Raw genomic sequence first — 24,754 nt, 5'->3', positions numbered from 1 at the left:
CCCCCCCCCCCCCCCCCCCCACTATGCCACTAATCCCTCCAAAACATTTTTTTTGTTTTTTTAATTATCATGCCGTCATAAGTATGTTCCCCTCCTTTTCCTGTCTTGCTAATTCGGGGCGGCAGTGCTGAGCCGGCGCTGCTCAGGGTGGGTCCGGAGTCTGGCAGCCTCGGAGGCGGACACACGTATCGCGAGGGGAGCACCGCCACTCCGGGTCTCGGACGCGGGGCTGCCAGCCACCCGCAGCACCGGAAGCGCATCCTCGTCTTCCCTCACCTTCCTGTTCCCGGCGGGGCCCGGCTCACTCGTCTTCTCTTTCCTACGGTCCGCGCCGGCCCTGCCTAAGCGGAGGGCACCGGCGCGGCCAGGGCCGCAGCTGGCATCCCCGCGCCCCTCGGACGGCCACGAGACTTGGGTAAGTGTCTCGCAGGCCTTGTGTGCGCCCTCAGAAAATGGTGGTAATGGTGGCGTTCCGCCGCCCTCCATATACTTGGGACCCTCCTGCAGTCTTTTCGTGGTCGTGGTCGTGGTTAGGGACCTTGGCCCCGACAGCCTCGCCTTGCCTTTTCTGTCTCCATAATAACGGCAGTTTCTCTCCTGAGATCCCAGTGTGAATCACTAGGAAAGGCAGAATCCGGAGGTGGAGTCACAGAGATGTAGGCCTGACACTGATGAGAAGTCCTCCTGGGCGCCCTAGGGCAGATAAAAGAGAAACGAGGAAGGGATTTGAAATGATTGAGCCCGCAGGACTGTGTCCTGGAAGAGGGGGTGGCGGCTGGTTAGGCTTGCCTGGCTTGGGCTCTCCCTCTCTCCCCAATTTACACGGTGTAGCCTTCGGGAAACCCCCACCAAGAAGGCACCGAAGGGCTGAGTCTTCCCCCGTCAAAAAAAAAAAAAGTAGATCATAAAGTTAAGAAATGGATCAACCGTGGATTCTGAGTCTTGCTTTGCAGCTTGAGAAACGTCACTGGCAGCACCTGTTTAAAATCAGGACTTGCGCCCTGGTGTTTGGCCTGGTACCTCTGCCCGACACATGGCTCGCTTCCATGTTAACTGGATCAATCAAACGCTTTTGTGGGAAAGAAGTCTTGTTATGCCACCTAACAGCCTCAGGTGTATACTCAGGATTTCCTTCTTAGATGTATTATTACTTTTTCTAAAGGTTAGCCAAACCTAGCCTTTCAGATCACATTGCTGCAGTTCTCCTCAAATAATTGATGTGAATGTGGTGTTTTTATGGCCTTAAAAGAAGAAAGGATCCCTTTAACAGCAGTCACCCCCCCCCCCAAAAAAAAAAACAAGAAAGAGAGAAAAAAGAAGAAAAGAAAGGAAGGGCAGTTCTTATCTAATTAGCTGTATTCTTTTTATCATTTATGAAAACAGGCTGTTTGGATAGGCATTACTTTTCCCCATCCTACTACTCCTTCATTTTCATACCTTCTCTGAAAGAGCCATGCTTTTATTATCTTGCTGGTTCCCTTAACAAGATAATATCTTGGCTAGCAAGACAATAAGCTTGGGCTTGTGCTCAATAGCAATCTAATACATTTTCTTTTACTTTTTTTTTTTTTTTTAATCTCATTTTCATTTAAAATTCCCCCCTGTACCACCCAGAAGTACAGGCGAGTTCATGCAGTGCCCTGAAAGGGGGCAAAAATCCCAGGGGCTGGGAAGGTGACAGGGACTTATCTCCATCTTTCTCTGATGCCAGTGGGCAGGAGTACTTTAGCTGGGAAGCTGAGTATGCCCCTAGCCAACTGTTGCAGATAGGTGACTGTTTGGGAGCCTGTGGCTCACTCCTTCTCTTTAAACCAGATGCATTCTGGCAAGATGCAGCAGCAGCCCTGTGCTTTTAGACACCCTGCCCCTTCTCACCTTTCCTTCTTACCCCTACCTCTCCCAGTCTCTCTCACTTAACCAACCCCAAATGGAAGTTCATGCTGTGTCTGTAATACTTTGGAAGATATAGGACAAATAGGCCCTGGAGAGTGAATGATACCATATTACCTTTTGCTCCTGTGGCACACTGCATCTTGCATATGAATCTTTTATTTTTATTATATCCTTTATCCTCTTCTTTCTAAGCCTTGTGTTGGTAATCTTGTTCCGGGCCTTCTCTCCAACCCCAAGGCCATAAGTAAGGCAGGGAGGAAGAGGGTAGCCTTCTGAATTTAGGGTAGTATTTAAGGCTAGAACTTTTTATTTTTATTATATCCTTTATCCTCTTCTTTCTAAGCCTTGTGTTGGTAATCTTGTTCCAGGCCTTCTCTCCAACCCCAAGGCCATAAGTAAGGCAGGGAGGAAGAGGGTAGCCTTCTGAATTTAGGGTAGTATTTAAGGCTAGAACCCAAGTTAGAGCTACCTCCCAGAAACCCAGTTCAGTAAACATCCAGGGAGCAAAAAGATGCTGCTAAAATGTGTCTTGCATGTGTTTGCTGGGGATGAGGTGGGTTTGGTTCATGGGCACCTGAAGCAGACTTAAACTTGCTATGAAAGAGAGAAAAAAAAAAAAAAAACATGGAAAAAAAGATTTTGAGAGCTGGTCAAGACCTCAAAATTAATCTCAACCAAGACGCGTACCAGATCATCAAGCTCTTACACTGTTCCCTCCTTTATTAGTTTGCTAGGGCTGCCATAACAAAATACCACAGACCGGGTTGTTTAAACAACAGAAACTTATTTTCTTTTAGTTTTGGTGTCTAGAAGTGTCAATAGGCTTGATTTCTTCTGAGGCTCTCTTCTTGGCTTGCAGATGTCCACCTCCTTCCTATGTCCTCACATGTTTCCCTCCTCTCTATGTTCTGTGTGTCCTAATCTCTTCTTATTAGGATACCTGTCATATTGGATTAGGGCCCACCATTATGACCTCATTTTACATTAATTACCTCTTTAAAGACTATCTCCAAATAGCATCATAGTCTCAGGTACTGCAGGTGGACTGCAACATAAGAATTGGCGGGGGAAGGCATAATTTAGCCCATAATACCTCTGCATTTCTGAGGACAACAATTCGTGTATTACGTATGTTATGACACAGTTTGGGGGATTCGCCAAAATTAATCTCACAGAATATTTTAGCACACCCTCATCACTTCATCTTACTTATGGTTTGCATATTTCCATTATAGAAGAAAAATACTATTTGCTTATTATTTCTCTGTTAGTCTTTTTTTAAACAAAAGCTATTTCTGCCAGTTAAAGTAAACGTCACAGGTCTTTTTCTAGTGAAAAAAATGCAAGTCTTCATGGCTAACAAAAGTATTAGAAGAAGGATGGAGTAGATGTTCCTTCTTCTGCAGCTACTGAGGGAATAGATACCTTTCCAATTTATAAAATAAGCGATCTGGTTAAATGAGGAGTTAAATTAAGAACTATTACAAGAATGTCAATCCAGTTCTGTGCAAGGTGAAAATAAGTGATTCAGAACTTTCGCTAACTTGTTCTGTTATCTGTTGATATGATTTTGTCCTTGGAAGAGTAATTTTAACAAAGGGGAATTGTTGGATTACTAAAACCTTAAAAATTGTTCCCATTTCTTGGGAAAATAACTTCAGTATCCATCTTGGTATTTTCTTGCTCTGTTGATAGCATTGAAAGTGATTTCTCTGTATTCCCAAAAGTTATAAAATTACTTGTAAGATTTATCTGCCAGTGAATAATCTTTTCTTTCATATTCATGAGGTAGTATTTGTAATGACCTCTATATTTTATTATTTAACAAATTATTTATTCTTTTTTGGAATCTTAAAATATGTATTTTTTTACGTTAATAGACTTTATTTTTTAGAGCAGTTTTAGGTTTACAGAAAAATTGAGCAAAATTGAGTAAAACAGAGAGTTTCATGTACTCCCTTTCCCCCATCTTAATTTCCCCTATTATTAACAACTTGCATTGGTGAGTTACATTTGTTACAATTGATGAACCAATATTGATACATAATTATTAACTAAAATCTATAGTTTACATTAGGGTTCACTCCCTGTATAAAGTTCTGTGGGTTTTGTCAGATGCCTAACATCCACCATTATATATAATATCCACTGCTATGGTAGCATACAGAATAGTTTCATTGTCCTAAGAATCTCCGTTCTACCTCAGATAATCTTTTTTAAGTTAACAACACCGTATGTGGTGAGAGCCCTCTCCTCCAACCCTCCTTGACTTTCATGGGAATGAAATGAGCTTTTATCTTTCTGGCCCTTTTTCATTATTTGTGTATCTGTCTCCTACGTTTGTAAGGTCTCTGGAGAGTCAGCCACCTGGTCTCCTGATCAGCTTTCTAAAGGTGAGTTTCCAGAATCTAATCCATATTCAGGTACTCAGATACAGTAGTTAGGCAGCACCTGTTTTCCTTGAATTTATTTGTCACCTGCTCTTTTGGCCTTTGATATGTGGAGATCATGACCCTCTTCCTTGGGATTGACTGAAGGGATCTAATTTGAAAAAGACTGAACTCAGGAAACAGACTATGTGAGCATTCCCACACTAGGAGGTGGGCTGAGAAACACAATTTTGAGTGAGAGGGAAGGAGAATGGTATGGTGTCCATTCTTTAAGGAAGTGTGTCCTAGGTCAAAAGTGTACTCTTTGGTTAAACACTCTAATTCTCTAGTAACATAAAGGCCTACAAGAACATATGCAGAATATTTAGGATGATGGTATCATTTATTATCCAAGTTGGGACACTTTCGAGAGTAAAAGGGAGCATTATTAATAATTATATTAGAGCAATAGGTGTAAATCGAGTCACCCTAATATTAGACCAAATGATTTTTATTCCATAAAATTTCTCTCAATATTGGTTCCTTCATTGTAAGGATAGCTCCCTTTCTTCCCACCCTTTCTTTTCTGGTCACACTTACTGTACCCAAAGTTAACCTATATGATCTCTAGCATCCTTCTCAATTCTTTCCTTTAAAAATTATTTTTCCTTATTGTGTACAAATTTGCATTTAAAAAAATTTTGTTCTCTAAAAATTAAAACATTTCTTTAGTGGTGCATTTGGGAGAGAGGAAAAGGGGCAAAAATTAGGTGTAAATTCATGTAATGTCTAGGAAAGGATGTCTTTAGAAGGGAGAAGGACAGGTATAGCTGGATCAGAACTGTAGTGTGTCCCAGTGGCAACAGCGATGTCAGTAGCACTATTACTTTTTTGATGCCTCAGTAATTTGGTCTCCCTGAAAAGAGGGCAAGGGGCAAGCACAGTGAAGGAAGAGAAGTATCCAGCTAATTTCACATTAGCTTTTCAGTGAAGAGCTGTTCGACATGGGAACAGAACTGTTTCTTTTCTCAATTTTAATCCCAGTTCCCAGAGTACCTTATAAGGTGCCAAGGGAAATAATGACTGATCAAAGCACACTACCACTTTGGTTCTTCCCTCTGTGTGTGTGTGCGAGTGCGCATGTGCGCGTGTGTGGCTGGCCGGTGTGGGGATCCAAACTTGTGACCTTTGTGTTGCAAGGCTGCACCCTAACTAACCAACTGAGCTAAACAGCCAGCCTTGGTTCTTGACTCTTCTTTATACTCATCTCTCTCTAGAAGGAAGGAAAAATGCAAAACTTCTAGAAATTCTAGTTATAATGCAAAAATGGGGAGAAAAATAGATAATTTGATGTTTTACCACCATTTACGGATGGTCATTTTGTTAGCCTCGGGACATACAAGTCAAATCTAAGTTTGCTCGCTATATCTAGATGGTGAGATTCAGCAAAAAAACTCTGGAGTAGAAGAGAAGATAATTATTTTTTTCTTAAAATATAAAATTGTGGAGTAGGAGCAGTGCACCAAGGTACAGAAGTTCCCAGGAAACATGTTCAAGGGTGGGGCGGAAAGTGTGAGTAGCTAGTCTAGGCCAAAAGCTTAAAAAAGTCACACACTGCCTATGAATGCCGGCTGTAGGCCTAGGTCCTAATTACCCAAACTCAAATCATTTTCTGTTCTTCCTGTGTGGCTCTGAATCTGTGCTCTTTTAAAATATTTTTATTAATTCTTGACATAAAATTTGTCTGTGTAAGATATAGAAAACACCAGCCATGTGTCCTCCCCGCCCCCGACCTCCTTATCTCTGAACTAACCCCCATGCCCTGTCCCAACCATGTCTTTCTCAACCCCCTAAGAGGTGACCACTTTCCCAATTTTTATATTCATCCCTTACTTTTTTTGTTTTACTACATACTTGTAGCCTAAATGTGTCATAGATTTACACATATAAATGGATCTATACTGTATGTATGTGTTCTTCTGCAACCTCTTTTTTTTTTTTGCTCAGCCTTATGTTCTTGAGATTTGACCCTGTTTTGTATGTGGTTATAATCTATTTGTTTCTGTTGCTAAATAGTATTCCCTTGTGTAGATATTACCAAAAGGTGTTTATCCATTTTGTCTGTCATATTGAAGGACATTTGGGTGTCTTCCAGTTTTTTGAAAATACGGTGTTGATATGAATATTCTTGTAGAGGGGGGTCTCCTGTGCACATCTCCAAAAATTGTTTTAGGTAAATACCTAGAAGTAAAATTGCTTTTCAAAATGAATGCACTAATTTACACACACACACACACACACACACACACACACACACACACACCAGCAGTTTATTTATGTGTTTTAATTGCACCACATTTGCTGAGCCTTTGTCAGACAACTTAGTTTTCATCAGTTTGATAGGTGTGAAATGTTATCCTGTGGTTTTAATATGCATTTCCCGTATTAAACATTTATGTGCTTGTTCACTTTTCTGTGCTTCTTCTAATAAGTAGTTGTTAACACTTTTGCTCATAGTTTTAAAATTTTCATTTTGTCCTTTTCTCATGGATCTGTAGGAATGGTTTATGTATTCTGTATTCTAATCTTTTGTCAGTTATATGTGGTACCAATATCTTTGCCCAGCTTGTAACTTATTGTTTTACTTTTATGGTTTGTTTTGTTTGTTTGTTTTTGGGGTTTTTTTGCAGCTGGCCAGTACAGGGATCCAAACCCTTGATCTTGGTGTTATCACCATCACACTGTAACCAAGTGAGCTAACCAGCTAGCCTGTATCTTTTTGATATGTACAGGTTATTCACTTTAATACAGAAAATTTGATTTTTAATATTAAATTTGTCAATGTTTCTGTTTATGGTTTTCACTTTTTGTGTCTTGTTAAATATTTCCAGGAGCAGTGTGAGGAAGACAGAAGCACCACCTGGACTGCCAAAGCCACTTGCCAAGCACTGCCGCCACCATGCCCAAGAGAAAGGCAAAAGGAGATGCAAAAGGTGACAAAGCGAAAATGAAAGATGAACCACAGAGGAGGTCGGCACGGCTGTCTGCTAGACCTGCCCCTCCAAAACCAGAGCCCAGGCCTAAGAAGGCCCCTGCAAAGAAGGGAGAGAAGATCCCCAAAGGGAGAAAGGGGAAAGCAGATTCTGGCAAGGATGGGAACAACCCTGCGAAAAACCGAGATGCCTCCACGGTCCAGTCACAGAAAGTCTAAGAAGGCCCCTGCAAAGAAGGGAGAGAAGATCCCCAAAGGGAGAAAGGGGAAAGCAGATGCTGGCAAGGATGGGAACAACCCTGCGAAAAACCGAGATGCCTCCACGGTCCAGTCACAGAAAGTGGAAGGCGCTGGGGATGCCAAGTGAAATGTGCATTTTAGCTATGTGCTTCTAGTGACTCTACTGTTTGAAATACTATTTTTTTTTAATGAAGTTTTATAAAAATGTAAAATTTTGGTTCTTTTTTTTAAGTTTTGTTGTTAGCACACAGGACACTTCATTGTTGTCTTTTGTGGAAAGGGCAAATACCACTAATAGAAAGTGTCTCAGAAGCTGAATTGAAAAGGGGGAAAATAGGGTTTTCTGTCCTGGTTTTTGAAGAGTGTTCTCTGTTCCCAGGAGAGATCCTCTGACATTCACACATGTTAGCCACTTTGGCACAGAAGCCTTACAGTGTGGGGAAGCAAATCTTCATGCCTTCTCCTTCCTTGATGCCATCAGCATAGACTTGACTTCCCCAATCCAAGAGTCTTGATGTGGCCTTGGCATCCCTATATCAACTGTGTTAGATAACAAAACTCAGGCTTTCTGGTGATGACATTGAGATGGTGTCACTCAAAAGAGCTAAGATTCCTGTTTTAGTTTGAGGATTCATCCCATTGAGAATCCTGCAGGTTTTAGTTCATTTCCACCATGTCAGAGTTGGTCTGTGAAAAGTTCTTAACATGCCTCATGTGAAGTGTCCACTGGTCTGAAAATTTTCTTGTTCAAAGCAGCAACAAAAGACGTTGACTTTTACAGTGGCTTTTGGGGGAGGGAAGTTTGTAAGTTGTAAAATACTACAGGTTATCATCTGAGTCCTACTGGAAGTTACTGTTTTTGAAAAGTGTCTTATAAAGCTGGATACAAGTTTGCTTGGTCAGGGAAGGAAGGGGGAATTTTTTTCTACCCAAAGTCATAAAGGTGTTCTTTACTGCCTTGTAACAATTTCATAGTTTTTTGCTTTTCTTGTTTGTCTTTAGTCTACTCTGAAGTGATGTTTTTGAAAATTTAATATTTTTCCATATGGATAAGTGATTGTCCCAGCCCATTTACTGAAAACAAATCCTTTCCCCACTGATCTGTAACACTGGCTCTTTCATAAATTAAGTTTCTGTGTATGTGTGTGACTACGCTTATGGTTTCTATTCTGACTTACTGGTCAGTTTGTCTAACTTTGTGGCTATACTGTAGTACTGATTACTACAACTTTTATAAAAGGTCTTGATTAAAAACCAAGATGCCTGCACATTTTATTACAATGTTGTCCAATCCCACCTCTACCTCCAACATCACCACCAAATTTTTTGCCCTTGAGAGTGTCTTGGCTATTCTTAGCCATTTGCTCTTCCAAACAACTTCTAGAATTAGATCGACTAGTTATAAATCAAACAAAACAAAAAACACATTGGAAGTTTTATTGGATTCAGATTAAATTTATAAATTAATCTGGTGAGGCTTGTCATCTTTACAATGTTGTCTTCCAATGAACATGGTATAACTCCATTTATTTAGACCTTTTAAATATCTTTCAATAAAGTTTGATAATTTTCTCCATGAATGTCTTCTTTTGTTAATATTTCCTAAGGACTTTATACTTTTTAATGCTATTAATATGGTAATTTTTAGTTATTACATTTTCTGTTTTTGCTAATGTTGATTTTAATTTTTGTAACCTTGCAACCAGCAACCTTGCAAACACCCCTAATTCTCATATCTATATATTCTTATGGGTTTTCTACATAGACAGCCATATATTCTGTGTATACAAACAATTTTGTTTCTTCTTAGTCCTTATACATTTTATTCCTTTTTCTAATGTTAGGTGTAGTCCAGGTGCTGAGGATACATCAGTAAAAAACCAATATCTCTGCTTTCTCAAAGCTTATGTTCTAGATGGGGAAGGCAGGGTCAAGAGAAGGTAGAAAATATACAAATTAATGCAGCAAGGGGCCTTAAGAAGCATAGGTGAGTGCTATCTAGATAGGGTGGTTAAAAGAGTCTGATTAGATGACATTTGAGCAGAGCCCTTAATGAGGTAAGAACAAAAGATGTGAATAGCAAGTGCAAAGAGATGAGGTGGATATGTGCTTGGCATGCTGAGAAGAAGGAAGCAGGAAGGGCTGGACTGGAGTAAGAGTGAGGAAGAGTGATAACTGATATGACTGCAGAGATAGCCATGGGTCAGAAAATGAAGGATTGTACAGGCTAATTTTTTTTCTGAACTAATGGGTATGCTATTAGAATTTTGAACAGAGAAATGACACAATCTAAGAACTTTATAAATGAGCAATAGACATAAGAGGGCAAAAATGGACGGAGGAAGACCAGTTAGCTGTCAACAGTCCAGGCAAAACATGTTGATGACTTGGACCTGGTAGGGAGCAGTGAAGGAAGAAAAGTTGGATGTGAGGTGTGAGAGAGTTGGCAGTAAATAATGAGTGTCAAGTTTGGCTGATTGCTTAATCTCCCTGAGCCACAGCTTCCTCAGTAGTAAATTAAGAAGTAATATTTTGCAAGGTTTTTAAAAAGAATTAGAGATACTATCTGGAAATGATTAGTATTGCAATTTACCTAGTTAACATATTGATGCATAAAGCACCTTTGGAAATTTGAAAAAATAATTCATATTTTCCAGAAACTAATCACTATTGGAAAGCTGGAAAAAAAAAAAAAAAGATTTGATGATTCTGCAAAACTGAGAATCAGATCAACCATATAAAGCCCTTACTAAAACCAGTAGTGTATATACTAAAACTGGAATTACATAATATAATATTTCCCTTTGTAGTAATGAATTGCTGGTCGTGCTGTATTTCCATCCTTAAGCCAAATGAAAACAAGTAGGAGTTGGTCAGGCAATGAGTGGAGAAAAGGCTTCTAGTAAGGGTAAAAACATTTGCAAAGATGTTAAGAGAATATAGTGCATAGTAGATGTTCGATCAATTGTTGAATCAAAAAATTGAGATGCATAACCAGACAAGTTATATTGGGTTTTTTACTGTAATAAAAGATAATTCTTATTAAGTGCTATTTGTTTGCCACTGTGTGTGCCCAGTGATTTATATGCATAATTTATTTCCACAGTCCTATGAGTTGAATAATATCATCCACATTCAGCTTTACATTTAGTTAAACTGAGGCAAACAGAGATTAAGTAACTTGCCCTGAGATCACCCAGGGAGTGGTAAAACCCAGAATAAGACCCAGCCTAAAGAGTCCCTATCATTGAAAAAGTTGATCACTGCTATATATCTCAAATGTAACTCATCCAAAAAAATAATTCGGTGTTTCTGAGTAAAGTAAGGAACTTCCATGATACCATCAGGAAACCATCAAATGCAAGTAATGATATTCTACAAGCTAAACAGTTGTGATTTCCAGTGAAAAGGGTAGTGAGTTAACAGTATATTCCAGGGGAAAAGTGGTCCTATGGAATTTAGAGTTTTAGTGTATCCCCAGCAACATAAAGGTATAAAGGATATTGTTTCTGTATAAGGATGTTAATTTTTTAGGTAAAAACATTCCTGAAGTGGGGAAGAATAAATTAGGAAATCAAAAATCAGTCTTTAAACCTCGGCCACTTTTCTGGTCTATCTGGCACTTACATTTCTATCTGTAAATTCATAAAGTAACATCCTGATTTATAACTACTTTGCGATTTGGGAGTCTGATATGAATCAGCCTCAGTAAAGGAATAGTTGTGGGGGTTTTTTATCTTTTGTTTTTTATAAAAGTGTATTCACGAAAGTGATCTTTTCACTGGTGAAATTTCAAAAGACAGATAATTATAAAGAGGGTAAAACAAGTTATCCAGATAATAATAACCCATGATAGCATTTTGGTATGTTTCCCTCATCTTTTTTCTTCTTCCCTCCACCCATCTACCATCCATTCACTCATCCTTTTGCAAACACATGTTGAACACCCACTTGCGCCAGACGCTGTGCTAATTGCAAGGCTCAAGAAGCTGAGTCTGGGGGAAGGACAGACATGTCACCTCTAGGGATGACAGAGAATAAAGTGCTGTGACAGGGACGCAGGGGCCTTAGATGCCTGACCTGACAAGGGAGGGACTGGCTCTGCTTGCACAAGTGACCTCTGGACTTCTACGCCTGTGCCTTGCCATCTTTTTCTCTACAAAATTGGGTCGTATGACCTGCTCTTTTCACTTAATATTATGAGCATTTTCCTGTGTCCATAAATACTCAAAACAGTCTTTTAAAAGGTAGCCTTCCAAAAGTAAAATAGAAACAAAAAAGTAAAATAAAAGAGAGCCTTCCAATTGTGCTTTGTAGGGTTGTGCTACTGAGCGACCTGTCTCTAACTTACATTGGCAAAAGCTATGGACGAGAGAGGCCTCATAGAGAAGCAAAAACGGTGAGGCCCCTGGCGTCTGAACTGGCTCCAAGAAGAGCTCAGATACCAGGCAGTCTCCTTTCCTGCTCCATTGGCAAAAGCTATGGACGAGAGAGGCCTCATAGAGAAGCAAAAACGGTGAGGCCCCTGGCATCTGAACTGGCTCCAAGAAGAGCTCAGATACCAGGCAGTCTCCTTTCCTGCTCCTCCTTCCTCCTCTTCACCCCCCTTTCAGTATTTCTTCATTAATGTATTATGCATCAATGTATGAAATATTTAACACCTTATGACTGCCGTAATTTCAAAATAATTAAGTATTAGATATTTGTAACAACTAGATTGTGATACAAAAATACATTATTTTTCTTGGTGGCAAAGCCACAGGTACTTCTCTTTCAATTGTGGTTTGTTGCCTACATTCATAAGTGATGGAGAAGTTGCATTTCAGTTATATGTTAGAGATTTAAAAGATGTAATTTTTAAAATTTAAAGTTGGATATAAGTTGCCCATCCAAGTTCACTAGACCCCAAGTTAAGATACCCTGCAAAAGTGCCCAACACAGTCACTGGAACACGGAAAGTGCTTCACAAATGTTGATCTTAGTAATATTATTATCACTTTTCTTACAGCTGCTCAAATTTCTTTTAGGTGACCATAATGGAGTTAATCACATGAAATCTTGAGAGTTAAAGACTTCAACACTAGTCCCAAATGAAGTGCTAGAATGCTGTACTCCTAGGCACTCGTACTACTCTGCCTTGGTTAGGGGATAAAAAGATCAAGACAGATGGGGAGAGAAACACCAGCTGTCATCTCTGAGGGGTTCTCCTTGCTTCATTCAATCATCATTACTCACATACCAGGTGTCAGGAGCTGTGCTGGGCAAAGGGATTGGGGGCACAAAAATAAATCAGAGTGAAGTTCAGGAATTTAGTCGATTAGACATGAGTGCTAAAATAGTGCTGTCCACACACTGCGGCTGGGGTGTGAAGGAGGGTAATTAATGTGGTGGGCGCTGGGAGTAGCAAAGTGAGAAGAAAGGGGAGGCTTCAGGGAGGAGGACATGTTTTCAAGGATTAATTCCTTGATTTATTCACCATTTATAGAGCTTTGACTGTGTGCCAGGGCCACAGGGCAGGCCCAAGGGCCTCACCCTCACCAGAGAGAGGAGGCATTTGGCTCCCAGCAAAGGGGGAAATAGCTCTCCCATCTGAGGAAAGAGTAGAAAAAAAAGCAAAAGTGAGAAGACTTAGGGTTTGATTCCATGGTTTTTAAACCATCCATCTGTGTAAGGAAAGACTCAAAGAAGACTTTGCACAAAGGACTTAACTCTAAGCATGAGCTTTGATGGGAAGAACTGTGCTCATATCTTTCCAAAGACCTGGCAGCCACAGGTTAAGCTGAGGTTAGATGAAGTGTAAGATGCAAAGAAGGGGGGTTGTAGGAGAATTTATAATCAGAGGCAAAGCCAGTTCAGCAAGAGCCTTCTTTCTCTTGCAAAGGATTTCAGGTCGTGTTTGTCTTGAAAGTCTTAGGTCTGGGGAAAAGCCTGATGAGACCTGAATTTCATAAAAACCTCTGTCAGCCTTTGAATGGTTGAATTAGAAGGAGTTCATTGGAAGTGGAGGTTTCCTGACTGTAAAATATACTGCTTTATTCAGGCCTAGAAATCAGGACTTTCAAGAGGATGAGGTGAAACAGCTGTCCATTTTAATAAAAAAGGTAGTTATAAAAAAATTGCCATAGTCTCCTCAAGAGATAGCAAAAGCCTTTGAGCGGTAGGATGGGCACAGAAAATGAAAGAAGATTTTTACAAAATTCTCTGCACCCTTCCCTCTTAAACATTTGAAAGGTAGACTTGGCCATGAATTGAATATGGAAGGATGGTCAGGAAAATGAAGGACTCTGGGAAGGCATCCAATTTTTTTATTGAAGCATAATTGATTATATAAATTTTGGGGGTACAGCATTGACTACCATCACCTGTGTACAACATGTCATGATCAAATCAACATTATTAGCATATTCATTATTACAAATTGTAATTATTATTTTTACCCCTTACCCAAACTCTCCCCAACCTCCCTTTCCCTCTCCCCCTCCCACCTCTAGTAACTACAGATTTGTTCTCTCCTTCTGAAAGTTCAACATATAAACGTGTAGAATTTATGTGGACGGTTGTTACTAACCAAGATGAGGAATACAGGAGAAGGAAGAGGAGAGAAGGGGAGACTGTGAAGAACTGAGGTTTTACCTAACTTGCAAACCAACAAGTTAGCCTGCCATAGTTCTCATCCACGCTGGTAGAGTTCATGAGACTCCTTGGTCAGAGACAAAAGAGTTTATTGTTCACAGTAACAGCAATAGCCAGATTATCAGCAGTTTTGCTGTGGTTCTCCAGCTCCAATTCTCAGAGGGCAACACCGAGAGGGCTACACGACACCTGTACATGGAGTGGGTTGTGTTACAGTAGAGAAACCCCAAATGTGGGGTCCCGATTCTTGTATAGTGGGTAGTAAGCATGCCTGACCATTGCTTTGGAGGGAGACATTATTTTCCAAAGCTGTTTGCTTTATAAGCATCCTCGAAAAAATAATCCAGAACAAAGAACACATGCCTTGCTGTCGGTGCCTCAACAGCAAGGCATGCAGAAATGTGAGACAGATGGAGAATTACCTCCCAACAACGAACTCTGTTTTCAGTGGTTGAGTTTTAGGTGATCGAAGATATCCAGGCTCATGTAGACAAATGGACTTTCAAGTTGAGCGATCAGGAGTATGATGAAAAATGGAAACATAATGTCCATTCATTTAGTCCAGTGTCATTTAATGGCTGTCTAATATATAAATTGTTTGCCTCCTGGAATTGGAGTAACATTCTTGGAAAGTCTGTGAAGCAAGCAGTTGCAGGCAGCTCGATACTTATTGCTGAAACACAGACAGCAATCAGCACAACAGGGCAGGTGTTTCTGCCCACGAAGATCTAAGCTACATGTAATGTATATATGTTATTCTTGAAATAAAAATGATACATTTTAAATTACTATATGCCAAAATATGACAAATTAAATGAACAAATTCCTAGAAACATACAATTTATCACTACACAAGAAGGAATAGAATATCTGAATAGCCCTACATCTTTTAAATAAATTGAATTTGTTGTTAAAACTCTCTCTCTCTCTCTCTCTCTCTCTCTCTCACACACACACACACACACACACACACAGTCGTTCCTCGGTGTCCGTGGGGATTGTTTCCAGGTCCACTCGCGGATGCTCAAATTCCTGATATAAATGAGGTAGTGTTTGCATTTAACCTAAGCACGTCCTTCCGTATACTTTAAATCACCTCTAGGTTACTTATAATACCTAATACAATGTAAATGCTATGTTAGTAGTTGTTATACTCTAGTGTTTAGGAAACAATACAAGGAAAAAAAAGTATCTACACGTTCATTACAGGCACAATTGGTTTTTCCGAATATTTTCGATCCGCGGTTGGTTGAATCCACAGATGCGGAACCCACGAATACGGAGGACCTACTGTACACACATCTGTTCAGATAGTGGTTTCAGATGTATATATACACGCTACGTATCTATTTACCATGCAGGAGTGCAGATATACACTATATTACATAGAATCCGGTCAGGAACAGAATGCTCACAGATAAATACCTCGAATATTCTACATTTGAGCTCAAAAGTAAGCCGATTTACTTTCAAAAGAAGCTGATCCGAGGCTGGTGCTAGTAAGGGATAATCGAATCACCTTTTCAAAGACGCACTTTGGACACCTGAATGTGAAACGAGGAACAGAGTGAGCTGTTTGATTTAGTAGTACTTGGTTTCAGCTGCCTTCGAAAAAGAGGGAAATGGAAAGAAAGGATTTAAAGTAGAGTCCTGCTTGCCTTTTTCTTGTCAGATTTCCAGGTAGTTCTATCTCTGAGTCACTAGGCAAAGTATTTGACAAGTGTCCGATAGCTGGAAGGTTTCCTCCGCTTGCAGAGCCGATGAATGCTGCCCTGTTAACCATTTCAGGATTTTGTTGGATAAATAAAGGGGAATTTAACTTCTGCATTTACCAAAATCGTAGAATTTAGGAATGGGGGTGGGGAAGGATGGGATAATCTTTTACAAAGGACTGGGGAGAGACAGAAAGACTTTACTTCATGGACTGGGGATGTAGCTCAGTGGTAGAGCGCATGCTTCGCATGTATGAGGCCCCGGGTTCGATCCCCGGCATCTCCAAGTCCCTTTATGTACCTAAGGAAAACCACGAATTGCGTTTTTTAAAATATTACGTCAGCACACGTTGTATCCTCCATTAATTTCCTATGGCGTTCTTTTACCCACTGCGTACAGAGCTGTATATGTAGCGAGGGAACAGTATTACTTTGCGGTATTTTGAGAAAACTATATCTGAAACAAATAGAATTGGGAAGTTATTAAAACACACCCAATAGAGAGGTACTAGAAGTGGAGCAACCTGAAAAATTGCTCGGTACCCATTAATGAATGGCTCTTTGTGGTATATGCCTGGCCTTTAGAGCAGAAATAGAGGCTTGGAAAAGGTGGAGAGGGAGTATTGTTAGTTCTGTGCGTCACAGGACGAAAAAAATAGCTTAATGTGGCGAATTCAGCCACTGTAGTACAGCAAACTTTTTTTCAAGGAGGAAAAGAAGTTCTTGTACTTTTCGAAAAGTATGTGGTATTAGTACAGCAAACTTTTTTTCAAGGAGGAAAAGAAGTTCTTGTACTTTTCGAAAAGTATGTGACACAAGCGGCCGGTTAGCTCAGTTGGTTAGAGCGTGGTGCTAATAACGCCAAGGTCGCGGGTTCGATCCCCGTACGGGCCATCGTCCTTTTTTTCCCTGTCCCCAGGACTAAAACACTTGGCAACTTTTCCAGAGAAAAGGAAAAACGAATTGTCCGAGGACGTCTTTTATAAGACTATTAACACAGCTAACACTGCCCGAAATCCAAACCGCCCTAGGAAAGTTCAGAACACATCTTCGCAAGTCAGAGTGCTTGAAAGGTTCGCCCTAGACAAGCAGGAAAGTAGTAGGACAATTTAAGAGTTAGATTTAAATTCATTAAAGGGAAAAGAGTGACACCAATTTAATTAGTGGCCAAACACTGCCTTCAAAATAGTCTGAAAACACAGATGCCTCTTCAGTTACTGAAAAGCAGGGCAAGTGTGAGAAGGCACTTCTTAGGAAGATCATGACGCACATATCAAGGCAGAAATCTCGTCCCGAGAGATACATTTTCTCGTTACTTTGATTTCTCAGGTAAGAAATTCCAGAATCTACCTCACCCTCTGACGCCAGGAGTCGCTCTGATCAACCACTTTCTTTTTTTGATCAGCCTTTTTCCTGAATCAGCCTCGTTTTCTACCAAAACCAACTTTCAAGTACGCTAATTATATATTCCCCCGTTCCTTGTACAGCTAATTTCCTTATTTATTCACAATTTCACAGCTGTAGATCCTGTTGAATGAATATTCACTTATTTTACTACTTTTCGTGGAAAATGCTGAGATCAAACCACGAGTTCCACGTGAAGCGGGCCCCCATTTAGCCCCCCGCGTACACCTGTAGGTGAGTTCAGAAACGTAAAAACTGGAGCTTATTGAGCCTCGCCTGCAGGGACTTTAAGTAGATTTGAGAAAGGACCCTGATTTCTTCGTTTTTAACAAACGCCATGGGTTGTTTCTCTGCAAAGGGTGGGTCAAGAGCCTTTTGAGAAACGAGCCTGTGTGTAGTCGATAGAAGAACTGAGGGAAAATCATGGAAGTTTTGAGAGCTACGTTGATATGATTAAAAACAAATTATAAATAATGTCACTTATAGTTGCATATATCATACATCTAAATATGAAACAATACCAAAAAAGAGGAAAACATTAGTAAATATTTAACATTTCTAAAAAGCCTCGTGCACCATGGCTCGTTGGTCTAGGGGTATGATTCTCGCTTAGGGTGCGAGAGGTCCCGGGTTCAAATCCCGGACGAGCCCACGTTTTCTTGCCCTCTTCCCCTGGCCCCCGCCACCGAACTCGAATCTACCTAAGTTGGTAGAGCTGCTGTTAAATTGAACTACATTCCTTCATGTAAAAATACATGGCCTCATTATGCTCTTAATCCCACTGAGTGACTCGAAATCTCTTGTAATTAAAATAGAGACAAATATTTTTTCGACTTTGGCTTTTCTTCCGTTTTCCATCCGCTGTAAAGTGATTCTTGCAAAGGCCAATGTTTCCGTATCTTCTAGAAGTTTCTACCCCACGGTTGTGGTCATATGAAATGTGTGGGGGAACGATGGTCACATCTCAATTCAATGTCATTCATAATTCATTCGTCACATCAAAGAACGGATTTAAATGGAAAGATCAAGTACTGAACTATAGAGTCAAGGTGTTAGAAACCTTTAGCATATAAACGTTATTTCAACCTTCCTTTGCGGCTTTCCTCGTTAATATAAAGTCGAGTAATCCCCCCGTCACTCAGGAGATCAGGGTTCTGCAGTCTTCCTGAGAAGGAGCACTTTTCTCTCCTCCTGGGGCGTACCGTTGGTACACTCATTAAGCAGACATTAGTTTAGTGTCTACTGTGTTCAATGCACCTTTGCGGTAAGTGGTAAACAAAACATACAGAAACCACCGGATCCTATAGTTGTCAGATACTGTATATTAAAATATAATTGCAACTCCCTCCCCCTTTTCTGTGTGTGCCTTGATTAGGGGGGACAACAAATGAACACGCATAAAGAAACTGAAAAGGAGGGAGAAAACGCAGACATATTCTTTAGGGACACATGCACATAGCGTGGCAGCAGAAGAATGACTCAGTGGGCCACAGAGAGGACCCAGGATAGTGGCTGGTCTCGAAGACCTGAACTCTTTGGGTCTATGCTTGGAGCTGCCCGGACTCTCAGATCCTGGAAACATTTTATGGTCTATCAGTACAAGTTGGTGAGAATATGGGAAAGAGGGAAGATGTAGAGAAAGTGAGTGAAATGCATGCTAATAATTTCAGGTAATGTTTTCATTCTTTGACTTTCATGTCACCTACCTATTGAAGTACAATAAAAAATCAGACAAAATCTAGGATCCTGTAGTAGTCCCTGTCTTTCAAAAACATTTCGATATTCCTCAAACGTATAGACGGAGGTTGCCAGTTGCCCGGCTAGCTCAGTCGGTAGAGCATGAGACTCTTAATCTCAGGGTCGTGGGTTCGAGCCCCACGTTGGGCGGTAGGCACTTTTGGTTTACCTGTCAACTTGATTTTTACATGTTTACTGCTCAATAATCTACAGAACAAGGTCCTTCACTGCTGTTAAGCGAGAGGCATTTTTAGAGCCAATCATGGAATCACGGTGACGGGCTACAGCTAACTGACCTGATTGAGCGATTCCGGCCCATGCTGTAACTCTTGCAGAACTTAGTCTCAGCGCTCCCTGGCGGGGATGCACTTCTCTGGCCTGTTGGAGACTTTATAACCCCAGAGATATTTGTTAAACATACAGATGCCCAAGTTCCTCCTGGTGTAGGTTCTGTAGGTCTGTGATAGGGCGTGGGCTTTGTATATTATAATAAGTTCCTCGAGTGATTTTGAAGCACAAATCTCACCAAAAGAGGTTTAGGATGCAGGGAGAAGGATGCAGAGATGTTGGAAAAGGTAAAGTCTGCAGGTCGAGAAGACAATCCAAGCAAATTTTGATGGGCAGAGGCTTGAAGCAGCTACTTCCATGGAGAGTTTTGAGAATGGTGTCTCCACTTTCTGGCCAAACAGGTGTCACGGAATAATGGGAGATGAGTTTTCTATTACCACTGCTACATACACCCTTTCAACGGACCTCCTAAGAGATAATACTATTGCCAATCTTCCCTTCATATGGTAAAGAACCAACCAACCCACAACAGGTTGCGATTGCCTACATAATAAAACCCAAAGATTTTAAGCCTTTTTTTTTTTTTCAAAGTTCAAACAGGATTTCTCAACCCACAACAGGTTGCGATTGCCTACATAATAAAACCCAAAGATTTTAAGCCTTTTTTTTTCAAAGTTCAAACAGGATTTCTCCTTTCATCTATCTCCTGTAAACTTTTTACGTTCTGGAAATAAATCTGCCTTTTTCCAGCCACTTATGTTTGTTCACTCCGTTCCTACTATGTCCCCTTCTTATTCATACAAATTCACGCTGGCTGTGGAGTAAATCAAACCAGCCCTGTGCTTTGGCAATACTACCCCAGATAGGAGTGAATTTTGCTATAATTTGAGTAACTTGAAAATCAGTCCGTTTGTCAAATTGGCCAATACTTTTTTATGAGAGATTTTCCTGTCTCTCTGTGAAAATTCCACCATGCATGACTTCCTTTATCATTCCTTTGAATCTTTCATAGGCTCGCTGGTGTGTGTTTACCACCAAAACACCCATGACCATGCGTGTAGAGAAAGCACACCATACACCTCTTCATTGATTTTAAAAGCCCAGTTAACCACATACCTCTCTCTCACCTCACTAACATTGTCCTGATGGTCTCTTCAGGCCTTAGGACAATTCAAAGGAAATGCTCTAGTTCAGGTATTCAAGTCTGTCCATACAAGCGAATCTCCTGGGGAGCTTCTAAAATTTCACATTCCTAGGCCTTATCTCAGACTTACTGAATCGCCGGTGGTTTAGCCACAGTTGCTTTTAGGATTCTTTTCTATTTTATGGCAGATATAACAAATTGGCTGCCTATTCAGGCTAGAATTTCATAGGAAATCAACACCTTATGGGAAACACCAGGTTTCTAGGTGTAAGTTATTGGCTTTTTGGATTGAGAAACTCGATGGTGTATGTTTTCCTGACATTCTCTCTCCGTTTTTTGTTTTTTGAAGGCTGGCCAGTAAAGGGACCTTGCCATTCTCCCTTCATCTTCCTAGTTTAGGGAAACTCCGGAGGGATGAGCTTCTGATTCATACATATTTCAGAAATAAATGAAACACATTTATCCATTCACTCATTTCCACATATTTATTGAGGACCACTAGGCGCTAGGCATTGTTTGGGGTGTTTGGGATTTATCAGTGAACAAAACCAAGATTTCTGCCCCTTACATTCTATGGGCAGAGGCAGACAATAAGTAATAAATGTAAAAGTAAACTGCACAGGATGTTGGCATGTGGTTGTAGCGCTAGGAATGGGTGGTACACACGTTGCATTATTAAACAGAGTAGTGGAGTAAGGCCTCATGGGGGTGACATTTGAGCAAAGACAAGCCACAAAGATATATTCAAGAAGAGTTTTTAAGTAGAGGGATCAGGTAGAGTCTAAGGCAGAGCACGTCTGGTGTGCTACAGAAACAGCAGAGGCCAGTGTGGCTGGAGCAGTATGTTTGAGGGAAGAAGAGAAGGAGGAGGTAAAAATGATGTGGGGCCTTATAGGCTTTGTAAGGACTTCAGATTTAACTGAGTGAGATGGGAAGTCTCTGAAGTTTCTGAGCAGAAGAGTAACAGAATCTAAATCACCTTTTAAAAGGATAACTCTGGTTGTTGTGTTGAGAAAAGACCTAAGGACACAATGATAGAAACAAAGAGAATAATTAAAAGTCTCCTGGTGACAAAAGTCAGCTCAGAGTGGTAGCAGGGGAGAAGGTGAGAAGTGATCCAATTTGGGGGGTTATCAAAAAGGCTGAGTCAGTGGGTTATCCTGGTAGATTTGAATGGAAGTGTGAAAGATAGTCAAGGATGACTTGAAGGTCAGAATGTCGACTTTACATATTTACAAAAAGAAATAAAGCTAAGTGGCACAGTGCATTCTTTTTTAATTCCCCTCCAATTTGGGAAGATCACATTCATGTGAAAGGTTTTCTAGTGTATAATCAGAGCAAACGGGGTTAGATAACAGCAATAGTTATATCACTGTAAAAACCTTATACAGCTGTCTGCACCTTACTGAATCTACCAAGAGCCTCAGAATATCGATATTACCTTGAAAGAATGCCCATCTCCGAGCACACTGGAAACACAGTGGCAAGTTATCACTTTCCATCCTCCACCATCCAAACTTACCTTTCTTTTTTCTTTTTTTAACCCAGAAACCTGAATATCATCATTAATAATCACTTGCTCCGTATGCTATATCATATCCAGTTTTAATACTATTCCATATTTTACCTGCTTAGATGAATAGCACCTACAGTTCGGCAGAGGGGATCACAAATTTTAAACTAGGTGGAATCCCTAGAATTTACAGGTATTGTTGGTATATAAAGAATGAAATATATAAGTCAATATGAAATGGATGAATTTGACAACAGAAGTAACTTTCCTAAAGAGTACACAGACTTAAATGTTCTCTAAGTCTTCTTTAAAGAAGACAAGGTATCTTTCAAATCAGTTGATAAACACATATTTATTAAGCATCTTTTCCGTACTGGATATTTAAAATGAAAACATGAATATGACATAGTACCTGTCTTCAAGAAAGCTACCATCTACCTACTGGGTGAATGTGACCGATTTAACAAAAATTAAATCCTCAGCTCTGTTTTAACTGTCTGGCATTAGGAAATGAGGACGCTTGGAATGACTGATTGCAAAAATCGATGGTGGTGATGGGATTAAATAGTTTAAAAATTATCAGTGTTTACCCAGTAAAATCTAAGAAACAAGGATGTTATGTATGATTCATATGAATATTCTCCTTACTACAGAGTTATTCAAAAGATGTCATCAAGAATTTACAGACCATCTGTTGTGGCTGTTAATAAGCCCTGAACTCCCTTTGCTTACCCAGCAATCTCTGTTTAATGTTTCCATTTCCTGAGTACTATAAGAACTATAAAGGGATGTCCAAGATAGAATAAGTATTGCCAATTTTAATAAGCCATATGTCCCGCTATCGATGAACTTACTGGAGTTCTGATTTACAAACATCTTTTATGAGTTGTGCGAAACAAACTGCTTTTTCTGATTCTTAAGGCCCTTTGGCTGTATTGTTAAAAAGGTGTTGACATACTTAAAAATTAAATTTCTAAGCCTGAGACCTGTGACAACAACTCCAAGGCCAAGGCTGTCCCTGAGTTTGGCTCAGAGTATCAACTTACCTAATGCCTCTAATATAACACTTTCTTAAACTGCAAAGGAGTCATTAAATTTCTAAGCCTGAGACCTGTGACAACAACTCCAAGGCCAAGGCTGTCCCTGAGTTTCGCTCAGAGTACCAACTTACCTAATGCCTCTAATATAACACTTTCTTAAACTGCAAAGGAGTACTTGTTTGAAGGAGGTAAAAAGGGCATGTGGGCAGTGGGGGTGTCTTAGTCTGCTAAGGCTGCCATAACAAAATACCATAGATTGGTGGCTTAAATAACAGAAATGTATTTTCTCACGGTTCTGGAGGCTTGGAAGTCCAAGATCAAGGTGCCAGTTGATTTAGTCTCTGGTGAGGTCTCCCTCCCTGGCTCGCAGACAGATGCCTTCTTACTGTGTCCTCATATGGTTGAGAGAGAAAGAGGACAAAAACTCTCTGGTGTCTCTTAAGGACATAATTCTATTGGATCATGGCTCCACCCTTTTGATCTTATTTAACTTTAATTGCTTCCTCACCCTAAATACAGCCACACTGGGGGTTAAAGCTTCAACATATTAATTTTAGAAGGACACAATTCAGTCCATAGAAAGGGACAAAACAAACAACCAACCAACCAAAACATACTGTGACATTTTGGAATTCAAGGGAAACATGTCTGGCACATGGTAAGCACTCAAATATTTATTGAATGAATGACTTAGCTGCATTGCTTTTATAATACATAACACAATCTTTTATACATATAATATGTTTAGTAAATTCTATTAAACTAAAAAAAAAGTCTTATGGTGGCTTTTCCTCAGGACAGATCACCTGAAAGCAGAGTTTACACATTCTCTGATCATAACTGGAGCTTGATTGATACTGGATTGAGCAAGATGTGAAGGAAAGACCAGAGGTCAGTAATTTGAGGAGCTGCCTGCAAGAAACTGTAAGCACAGAGATAGTTGGAGGGTCAATCTCTGGAAGAAGGGCACAGGGAGACACAACCACAATTTTGCACAGTTTTGGTCTAGTTTAGTCTGTTCAAGGAAGGTGATCATCAATTCACACAAGCAACTGTACTTCAGGAAGCATTGCTAGTTGAGAAGAGTAAACAGGAGACTGGAATTCAGGGGCTTAATCCTGTTTCCAGGGCAGACTTGGAAACCTGTCAGAAGCCAGGCCATAGGTAAAAGACACAGGAAGTGTGGTTACTCGTGGCAGCAGCCCCAGGGGACAATGGCCTATATACTCCAGAAACAAAACACAGCATTATTTTATGAACATGAAATAAAGAGAAAAATGTAATGCCTCAGCCATCCGCAGAACTTGTAACTCAAGAGATCTTCTATACGTGTGACTGTATTTTGGAGTATAATCTCTAGGAAAGTGGCCTAAATTGTCATGTAGCAAATAAAAGTTAACTCAATTCATTAATATTGCAGTCTAGAGATTAAATTAACTTTCATTCAAGCCTGTTACGCAGGAGTCTCATGAAGGATAAAGCATGCCTCATTGCTTTATGCTTCTGTAAATAATTCCAGGATTTCAGTGGAAGAAATAGTATCCAAAAAAGTTGGCTATGTCTAGGAAGATGATTTTAAATAACACATCATCTTAAAAAGTGATCTAAGGGCCGGCCTGGTGGCGCACTGGAGAGTGCGCCGTGTGGGAGCGCGGTAGCGCTCCTGCCGAGGGTTCGGATCCCATGTGGAGACCAGTTCCCGCTCACTGGCTGAGCGTGGTGCGGGCGCGACACCGAGGGTTGCGATCCCGTTACCGGTCAGTAAAAAAAGACAAAAAGAAAAAAAAAA

General features: G+C 40.3%; 4 non-coding genes across 4 annotated transcripts; all 4 read left to right on the top strand.

Moving 5' to 3' along the window:
- The first annotated feature begins 16,053 nt into the window (after positions 1–16,053).
- TRNAA-CGC lies at positions 16,054–16,125 on the top strand. The gene has a single exon. It is a non-coding gene; the product is annotated as a tRNA-Ala (tRNA).
- A 534-nt stretch (positions 16,126–16,659) lies between these two features.
- On the top strand, positions 16,660–16,733 carry TRNAI-AAU. The gene has a single exon. It is a non-coding gene; the product is annotated as a tRNA-Ile (tRNA).
- Positions 16,734–17,822: 1,089 nt separating this feature from the next.
- Positions 17,823–17,894, top strand: TRNAP-AGG. The gene has a single exon. It is a non-coding gene; the product is annotated as a tRNA-Pro (tRNA).
- A 1,163-nt stretch (positions 17,895–19,057) lies between these two features.
- Positions 19,058–19,130, top strand: TRNAK-CUU. The gene has a single exon. It is a non-coding gene; the product is annotated as a tRNA-Lys (tRNA).
- Positions 19,131–24,754: the final 5,624 nt, after the last annotated feature.

This window comes from Galeopterus variegatus, unplaced genomic scaffold (assembly GCF_000696425.1).
Source record: "Galeopterus variegatus unplaced genomic scaffold, G_variegatus-3.0.2 Scaffold2717, whole genome shotgun sequence".
Classification (NCBI taxonomy): domain Eukaryota; kingdom Metazoa; phylum Chordata; class Mammalia; order Dermoptera; family Cynocephalidae; genus Galeopterus; species Galeopterus variegatus.
Note: the sequence above shows the minus strand (reverse complement) of the source record. Positions and strands in the feature narration are given on the sequence as shown.